Source organism: Mobula hypostoma, chromosome 6 (assembly GCF_963921235.1).
Source record: "Mobula hypostoma chromosome 6, sMobHyp1.1, whole genome shotgun sequence".
Classification (NCBI taxonomy): Eukaryota; Metazoa; Chordata; class Chondrichthyes; order Myliobatiformes; family Myliobatidae; genus Mobula; species Mobula hypostoma.
Window position 1 is genome coordinate 33,807,685 of NC_086102.1, and position 8,828 is coordinate 33,816,512.

The following is an 8,828-nucleotide window of genomic DNA, read 5'->3' on the forward strand; positions in this document are numbered from 1 at the left end:
GCATATGGCAAAATTTGCTACAACGTTTTCCTAACCTAATCCTTTGACTGCCTTATTTGGTATTGTTGGAGAAAATGATTTTATTTTGGAGACACATGATTTGCACATTTTGGCCTTTATTTCTCTTATAGCCAGGAGGGCATTGTTGCTTAAGTGGAAGGATGCCATTCCGCCTGCTCATGTTCATTGCTTACATGATGTTATATCATGCTTAAATTTAGAGAAGATTCTCTGTTCAATTTCTGAACCTGGACAAGATTTTTTAACATTGTGGGGACCTTTTTCGAGTTATTTTCGAAACCTTTGATTTGCTATTAAGCACAGATGCTGGCTAATAATATGTTTTACTATATGATAAGGATTTTTTCCTTTTCTTTTTTTTAACCAAGCAGCTGTTTTTTTTTCTGGTAGTGGGTTTAGATCTTTTTGTATAATAAAATTCTCTCTTTTCAATATTATGATTAAATTTAATGTATATGGATATGGGGTAATGAGACTATATTTGTGATTCCAATATATTGTAATCGATATATATTATATGTCCTATTATACTCTGTATTCTTTTATGTAAGAAATCAATAAAAATATTGAAAAAGATTAATCATTTTTGTGCTGTTGTAGAAGTAGAAAGAAGGAAAATGAAATGAAACAAGTAAATGCAGTGATTGAAGATGACCATGAGGAATTTTATATAGATGCGCTTTATGAAAATGCTGGCACGGAGAATATAAAAGCAGTAGGTGCAGTTTCTGAGATGACCAAACAGGAGGCAATTGATGATATGAAAAAGCGATGGGAGGAGGAGGATGCTTCAATGCAAGCCATAATGAAAGAGACGCTGAGAGAATATGAGATTCAGTCTAATCGCCAGCTAGAGCAAGAACGCTCACAGTGGGCACAGAATAAAGAAGAAGTGAAAGCACAAGTGAAGGAATTGAGAAGTTTTATTGAAATGATGAAGTCTCAGCATAAAAAAGAGATTACACAGTTAATGAATGAATTAGATAAAGAAAAGAAGATTTGTATTTCATTACAAATGGAAGTGAAAGGAATTAGGAAAAATACAGTCCAAACAGAAGCAGGGAAGCAGATTGCTGAGGAGGATAGCGTGAACTGCTTACCTGAAATTCCATATTCTAACCAGGAGGCATGTGACAGTATACCAAAAAGTTTAGTTAAGATACATAAAGAAAAGCTTAAAGCAGAAACAAAGAAGAAAAAGAAGAAGCAGAAGAGGAGTGATGGCTCTGATAGCGAAGAGCTAACTTCAGAGTTTCAGTTAGCTGATATAGATTTGTTTATTGGTTAATGTTATTATTTGTCTTTCTTTTTAAGGAAAGGAAGATGTGATTCTTCAGAGATTCAGTTAACTGATGCGGACGAGACAAAACATGTAAATAATAACAAGGAAACACAAGATCTGAGTGTACCACTTAGAAGGTCTACTCGTGTTCATAAACCCCCAGAGAGACTGATAGTGACTTGTTGAATTATGTACTTGCTTCAATTAATGTTGTTAATTATTTTTTTCTTTTTAAGGAAAGGAAGATGTGATGATATCACATGCAGTGATGTGCCAGTACATGATTGGATAGAGCACTGAGCATGTGGGGGATTGCTAGAATGTTCCAGCATGTGGCTGGGTTAAGACGTGTTTGTTTTATTACTGTAAATAAAAGTTCTCTAATTCTTCCAGAATATGATTTTTTACTGGTAACCCACGGTACGTTTAAACAGAAGTAACATAACAAAGTTCTTAAGAGTGAACATCACAAATAGCCTTTACTGGTCCAACCATGTTATCACCATGCCCAAGAAAGCTCACTAACTTCTCTACTTCTTTAGGAGGCCAAACAAATTTGGCATGTCCCCACATATCCTTACCAACTTTTATCAATGCACCACAGAAAGCATTGTGTCTCGATGCACAACAGCTTGGTATGGCAACTACTCTGCGCCTGACTGCTCTCCATGGACTCTGTCTACACATCTTGCTGCTTCAGGTATGCAGCCTGCATAATCAAGGACTCCATCTACCCTTGACGTTCTCTTTTCTCCCCTCTACCGTCAGGCAGAGGATACAGGAGTCTGAAAGCATGTACACCAGGCTCGAGAGCAGTTTCCACCCTGCTGTTAAAAGACTACTAAATGGTTCCCTAATACAGTAAGATGGGACTCTTGACCTCACAATCTACCTTGTTATGATCTTGCACATTATTGTTTATATGCACTGCACCTTCTCTGCAGCATTGTTATTGTTTTACCTTGTACTACCTCAGTGCACTGTGTAATGATTTGATCTGTATACCTTCATACATGTGATAATACGAAACCAATTCCAATCAAGGCACTTTCCTTTGTGACTGCAGACAATGCAACATCTGCTGGATTCCAGGAAATTTTGAAAGCTATTGGCTTTCAATTAAAAATAAACCTGGAGTTTGTTGTCAAAATTGTGTTCAACAATACAATATGTTGCACTAAAATTTGTATTATTACTCTCAGTCAATGATGCTATTATACATCACTACTGTGGAAGTATGGGTGGTTCTCCCTGCATCGGTAGTAATTATACTTAATTACTGCCTGTTACGCCCCTGGCATTTAGGGCAGCAGGGAGGGCCTCCATCACTGCCAGGGCTCAGGGCTTCCTTCATATTATGTCAGTAGCTTCCTCTTGGTTTTCACTCCTGTCAGTCATGGTAGTCCAGGGGTGAAGACTCAGGAATATCATCCCACTCAGAGGTAGAAGGATTCTTCATTGCTGTTTCCGTAACAATTTTGTTTCAGCAGTCAGGGTTGTTAGTCCTGAGTTGAGCCCCTGAACCTGGAGGTCTGGTAGTCCACTCTTAAGCCTGATTTATACTTCTGCGTCAACGCGACACCGTGAGTACTGCGTTGCCGCAAACCCTACGCAGAGCCGATGCGGATCCCTACACCAGAGCCTGACGCGCACCTCTCCCAAAATGTAACTACGCGTCGCGGCAATGCAGAACGCAACAGCTGTCATTGGTCCACTTGGTAGCATCGCATTTCATCCTAGGCTGCAATAGCTTCCCATTTGGGCGACTGAAGGGCAGGGAAGGAACTCTGGCTGCAATGCTTTCCATAAAGCTTTATAGACCTCCGAAATTATGGAGGACACATTTTGCTTTTACGAGAAAAGATGCTCGCTATAAACTGTCTTCTCCTATCATTTCGGATCTCCCCTTCCACCTCCCACTTTCAAATCTCTTACTATCTCTTCTTTCAGTCAGTCCTGACGAAGGGTCTTGGCCCGAAATGTCGACTGTACCTCTTCCTATAGATGCTGCCTGGCCTGCTGTGTTCACCAGCAATTTTTGTGTGTGTCGCTGGCTTTAAACTTGTTTACCCCGGGAAAGACTACCATGACCATGAAGCCTTGCACGGGCAGGTGTGTGCGCATGTGCAACGTGCCCGAATTGCAGAGCGATGCAGACACACCAACGCACAAGTATAAATGCTCACAACGCGTGTAGGCCACTTGCGTAGGCTACGGCATCCATTTGACGTACAAGTATAAATCAGCCTTAAGTCTGGCCTCTACCATTTGATATGTTTGGCATAGGTGACTCTACCAAGAGCCAAAGCATAAGAACCTGAATCCAGCCAGCATAGCTCTTCTCCAGGTCATTGAGGCACACATCCTCCAAACCACAGCAAGGTTGTGTTCCTCTTGAAGGAATAGTAATTATAAGTGTCACAGGTTTCATCACTACAGAGCGAGCAAATGTAGAGACACCAGTTAAACTCAAGATGCAGCAAAAAAGGAGCAGAAAGTGCACGTTTTTTTAGAGACTTACAGCTTGATAACAGGCCACTCTGGCCTAATGAGCATGTGCTGCCCAGTTATACCCATGTGTCCAATTTTCCTACTAATCCATAAGTCTTTGGAATGTGAGAGAAAACCAAAACACCCAGAGGAAACCCAAGTGGTAATTTGTACAAACTCATTACAGACAGCAGTGGGAATTGACCTGTATTTTTGGCGCTTTAATAGCATTACGCTTACTGCTACACTAACTGTCGTGTTTTCAATATTTTAGTAGTATTTGAGTAATATTGTAAATGTATTGTTTGGTTAAGCATTCTTGTTCATTTAAATAATTCATTACAGGTTATATATAAAAATATGCAAACTGCATACATCATGACGCTACCGCATGATACAGGATGCCTCACTGAAAGTTAAAAATTAAGTTAGACTCACATTCCCGGCTCTTTTATTTTCCTTTCAATTAGTTAGCAGATGTTGATTGATTGGCTTTCTCTGATCTCAAAGATCTGCAGGAATGAGTGTAGCTAAAGGAGCAAAGGCACAATTAGTAATATTAAACTACGATTATTAAGGGTTTAATTTGAAGGACAGCATGTATTGTAACAAATATGTGTTGAAGATGTTTTAATTGTTGGGGAGGAAATACAGGACTTAGGCAAAGCAAGTCATAATGGACTATAATAATGGACCTAGGTCAAACTTGGTGATGAAAAATTGCAGTAAATTTGAAATATGATTTATTTTTACTTATGGAATGTGGAGCCATCAGTGCCAAGACCAGTATCTATTGCCCTTCCCAAATTTTCCTTCCTGAGTTGCCTTTGACAAAATGGAGGTGAGCTACCTTCCTGAGCAACTGCATTCTTCTGGCAATAATACAGTTGGTAGAGCATTCTATGATTTAGATTAGACTCAGTCATCATTTTAAAAAGGCAAAGTATGTCAGCATACAATGTGGCTTGGTGGGGTGCCAACAGATGGTAATGATCTCATAAGCCTTTTGCTCTTGTGTTTCTTTGTGACAGAAATTGTGGGCTTTTGCAGTACTCTCTGAGTGATCTAGAGGAGTAACTACAGTGTGTTTATTCGAGAGATTATTAGTAATTACCACAATGAAATTGTTTTGCATCTTGTTAACTCCATTTTGTTCTGAATGTGTTGAATAGGGTTTAATATCCAATGTAAATGATGATTTTGCTGGCATTATTTCATTAACTGAAGAAGGGAGGGAACAAATAGGAGAAAGGAAGAGAGAATAAAATTAAAACAAAAGAGGTACATAATGGAAGCACACTCAAATGAATTGCAATTGCAAGGATAGAGTCATATAACATGATTTATTTTCAGCATCATATTTCCAATCACTTAATTCACTGAGGTTAAATGTTGTACATCAATAGCTTTCAGTAAGATAACATTTAAATGTAGAGAAAGGAACTAAAGGCTTTTTTTTGTATCAAAGACATTAAACTTGTAAGGTTTCTTTACAAGCAAGAAATTTAATATTCTGAATTTCTTTTGAACCAGCTACAATATTACACAACAATGGGAGTTAATTTCCCAATGAACAACTACAGGTTTTATTGAGGACATTTGAAAGGGATGAACTAGATCAACGTGCAAGAATAAAGGAGTAAAATGTATTACACAATTTGAGTTTATAATTGTAATAGATTTTATAGATGCACCGTAGAAAGCATTCTTCCAGGGTGCATCACAACCTGGTATAGACGTTGTCATGTCCAAGACCGGAAGAAGCTGCAGAAGATCGTGAACAGAGCCCAGAACATCACACAAACCAATCTTCCATCCTCGGACTCACTTTACACCACACGTTGTCGGAGCAGTGCTGCCAGGATAATCAAGGACACAACCCACCCAGCCAGCATACTTTTCGTCCCTCTTCCCTCAGGGAGAAGGCTCAGGAGCTTGAAGACTCGTGCGGCCAGATTTAGGAACAGCTTCTTTCCAACCGTGATAAGACTGCTGAACGGTTCCTGACCCGGATCTGGGCCGTACCCTCCAAATATTCGGACCTGCCTCTCGGTTTTTTTGCACTACCTTACTTTCCCTTTTCTATTTTCCTATTTATGATTTATAATTTAATTTTTTAATATTTGCTATCGATTTGTAATCCAGGTAGCGCGAAGCGCAGAATCAAATATCACTGTGATGATTGTATGCTCTAGTATCAATTGTATGGCGACAATAAAGTAAAGTAATTTCAAATTAAGCATATATTTGGGGAATTCTAAACTATTAAAATTCTTGGGATTTATTGAAGTCTTAATGTCGAACTTCTCAGTGAAACCTCCCTTTGAAATAAAAAGCAGAAAGATTAATCATGAGTTGTGAATCAATTCTAATATTTTATTTCCCCAAGGGCTGGATTCTGAAGGCTTTTGCACAATTTCTTGTCATAATATCCAGGGAAATCAACACCAAACTGCAGATTTAACAAGGAGTCTGAGCTCAAATGCAGGAATTATAATGAAAAGATTCATAATGTTCTGTCTGGTAAAGTGCATTTATTCCTTAACTCTTGGCTATTCCTGCACTTATTTACTGTCACCTGCCCATCAACTCTTCCCAATTCTCCCATTACACATCTAAACTACAGGCGAGTTACAATAACTAACCAACCAACCAGCCAGTACGCCCTGTTCCCGCTAAGCTGTGCGGCAGCACGACCGCGCAGTAACTGAAATGCTCTCGCGTACATAGCCACGCAGCTGGAATTTTCTTCTATATAATGTTAATATAATTTTGACATTCTCTTAATATAATTTTGAAATCTATGTTAATGTAATTGAATTGTGAAATACCCTGTAATGAATTGTGTTTATGAATATAAACCATAAACTTTCTAAATAATAAACATACCACAAGCTTTACTTTGGATCTTCAATGTATTTACATTGCCAGTGTTTCAAGTTACAATACTGTTACAAATTGTACCAATAAACACAAAATGGAAGTCAGTAGCTCTTTGTTAATAAATCACTAGCCCAATGAATGGCAATGCCATTTTCATTCTAAATATTCATAGTATGCATATTACAAAAAAAAATTTAAAGTGACATGCAGTTTTCAGGCATGTAAAATTGTCCTGCTCAGAGCAATGGTTGGTCTGCACAGCTGTAAGAAAAATTAGTTGTCAGCAAGTCTTTGAGATGTGGGAGGGAACCAGAGCGATTGGGGAAAACCCAGATGATCACAGGGAGAGTGTGCAACTTCCACACTGGCAACATCTGAGGTCAGGATTAAACCTGATGCCTGGAGTAGCAATTTAACCACAGCTACTGCTGTGCCTCTTTACTGCTCCCTTTGTCTTGTGTTTGTTTCGTTTTGAACCACATCACTGTTGTGCTGGAATGTGTGCTATTGGACTTTGCATGGACTTCACCAATGCAAAAGAGTGGTAAATATGTTAACATCTATTAATTATCAACTCCTGAGCTTACAACAGGCAAGTCCAGTAAATTTACTTTAAAGCTGCCTAGATTTTTTTTTGGAACTGTTGTCCAACAAGAGGGCAGAAAAGGTTTACCAGGATGCTGCCTGAATTAGAGGGTACAACCTGTTCGGAAAGGTTGGACGGTTTTTGGTCGACCTTGCAGAAGTGTCGGAGGCTGAGAAGAGAACTCTCAGAGTTTCTTAAAACTATGAGAGGCCTAGGACAAATACCTGAGAATATGCTTTTAAGTTTAGAGGGTTCTGCCTCCGCAATTCTTTCAGGCAATGAAATCCAGATACTACTTTTTCCCTCAACTTCCCTTTAATCTTTCTGCCAGATATTTTGTTTTATGCCAGGTAATTACTGGCCTGTCTTGTATAGGAAGTCTATTCTGCCTATTTACTCTGAAAAGAAAGGTCTTAATTTTTTAAAGCATTCTTTGCTTGTTTACTGCTGTTCAGGTGTAATTTGGCATTTGCAGTGCGAAATCTGGTATTGCTATCAAACCTTTCTCAGTTTCACTGCTAGACATTTCAATAACTTCATGCTATTTCATTCAACACACATTTTTGCTCATATTAAATTAACTGTAAACTACTAATAACCTAAACCATCCCGATAAAACCAAAAATCAATACAGCTTTAAAGATTGTAGTATTCCATTTTATACTCCATACTCTTCATCCATACCTTTGTATCATCACTGTCTTGTCTCTTCTCACAGAATGGCATTACCTTCACTCAATGAAGCACCTTCAATAACTCCAAAAGACTGAGGTTGGGTAAAATACTGAAAGGCTTTTATTCGCTGCACAATACGACCTCCACGGTGAGTGTCTGCCCCCGGACTGAGGGGGAGGGGCAAGGCAAAACACCTTTATACAGGACTCTGTGGGAGGAGCCACAGGGGCAGTCAGCAGAGGGGCGTGTCCAGACAGGTAACCGAGTTACAACATATATACATGGTTTACCACATTCACCCCTCCCTTTTTTAAAAAAGAGTCCCGCTGGGTGAAGTGACTGACAATATTTAAAACAAGTATATTTACAGGTCAAGTCTATCAGGCGGTCGAGTCCGTTGCTGTGATCTACGTAGCACCAGTGGTGATTGCACCGGCGATGGCGGTTGTGCTGGCTCCGGCCTGACTTGAGGTGTCAACACGTTAGGTGTTGTTAATCCCTCGTGCGTGTGTATCGCGCCTGGTATGGGAGTGTCGTGTGGTGTCTGTGTAGGGTTTGGAGTGCGCGGTGTCTGGTGGGTACGTATATCGGTGGGTATGGGGTCAATAGTCACCACGGAGTGTTCAGGGTAGGGGCCCGGTGCTCCTGCGGGCGCCAGGTCGCGGATGGAGACCGTGTCCTCCCGTCCATCAGGTAAAACCACATAGGCACACTGAGGGTTCGCATGAAGTAAGTGAACCCTCTCGACCGTCAGGGAGTATTTATTGCTCCTCGCATGTTTCCGGAGCAGCACTGGCCCCAGGGACGTCAGCCAAGTTGGTAGGGTGGTCCCAGTGGTCGAATTTCTGGGAAATGAAAAGAGCCGCTCATGAGGGGTGGCATTGGTGGCCA

At 40.0% G+C, this 8,828-nt stretch overlaps 1 protein-coding gene across 7 annotated transcripts in view; it reads right to left on the reverse strand.

Moving 5' to 3' along the window:
• LOC134347918 (type 2 lactosamine alpha-2,3-sialyltransferase-like) overlaps window positions 1-8,096 on the reverse strand; it is a 138,402-nt gene extending 130,306 nt beyond the window's left edge. For 6 of the 7 annotated variants that reach the window (XM_063050538.1, XM_063050546.1, XM_063050543.1 and 3 more), the window contains exon 1: window positions 7,947-8,096. The gene's annotated coding sequence lies outside the window, so the exon portion shown is untranslated. Of the gene's footprint in view, window positions 1-4,231; window positions 4,324-7,946 lie in introns of all 7 variants that reach the window. The other variant, XM_063050545.1, reaches the window with a different exon arrangement.
• Between the last annotated feature and the right edge of the window lie 732 nt (window positions 8,097-8,828).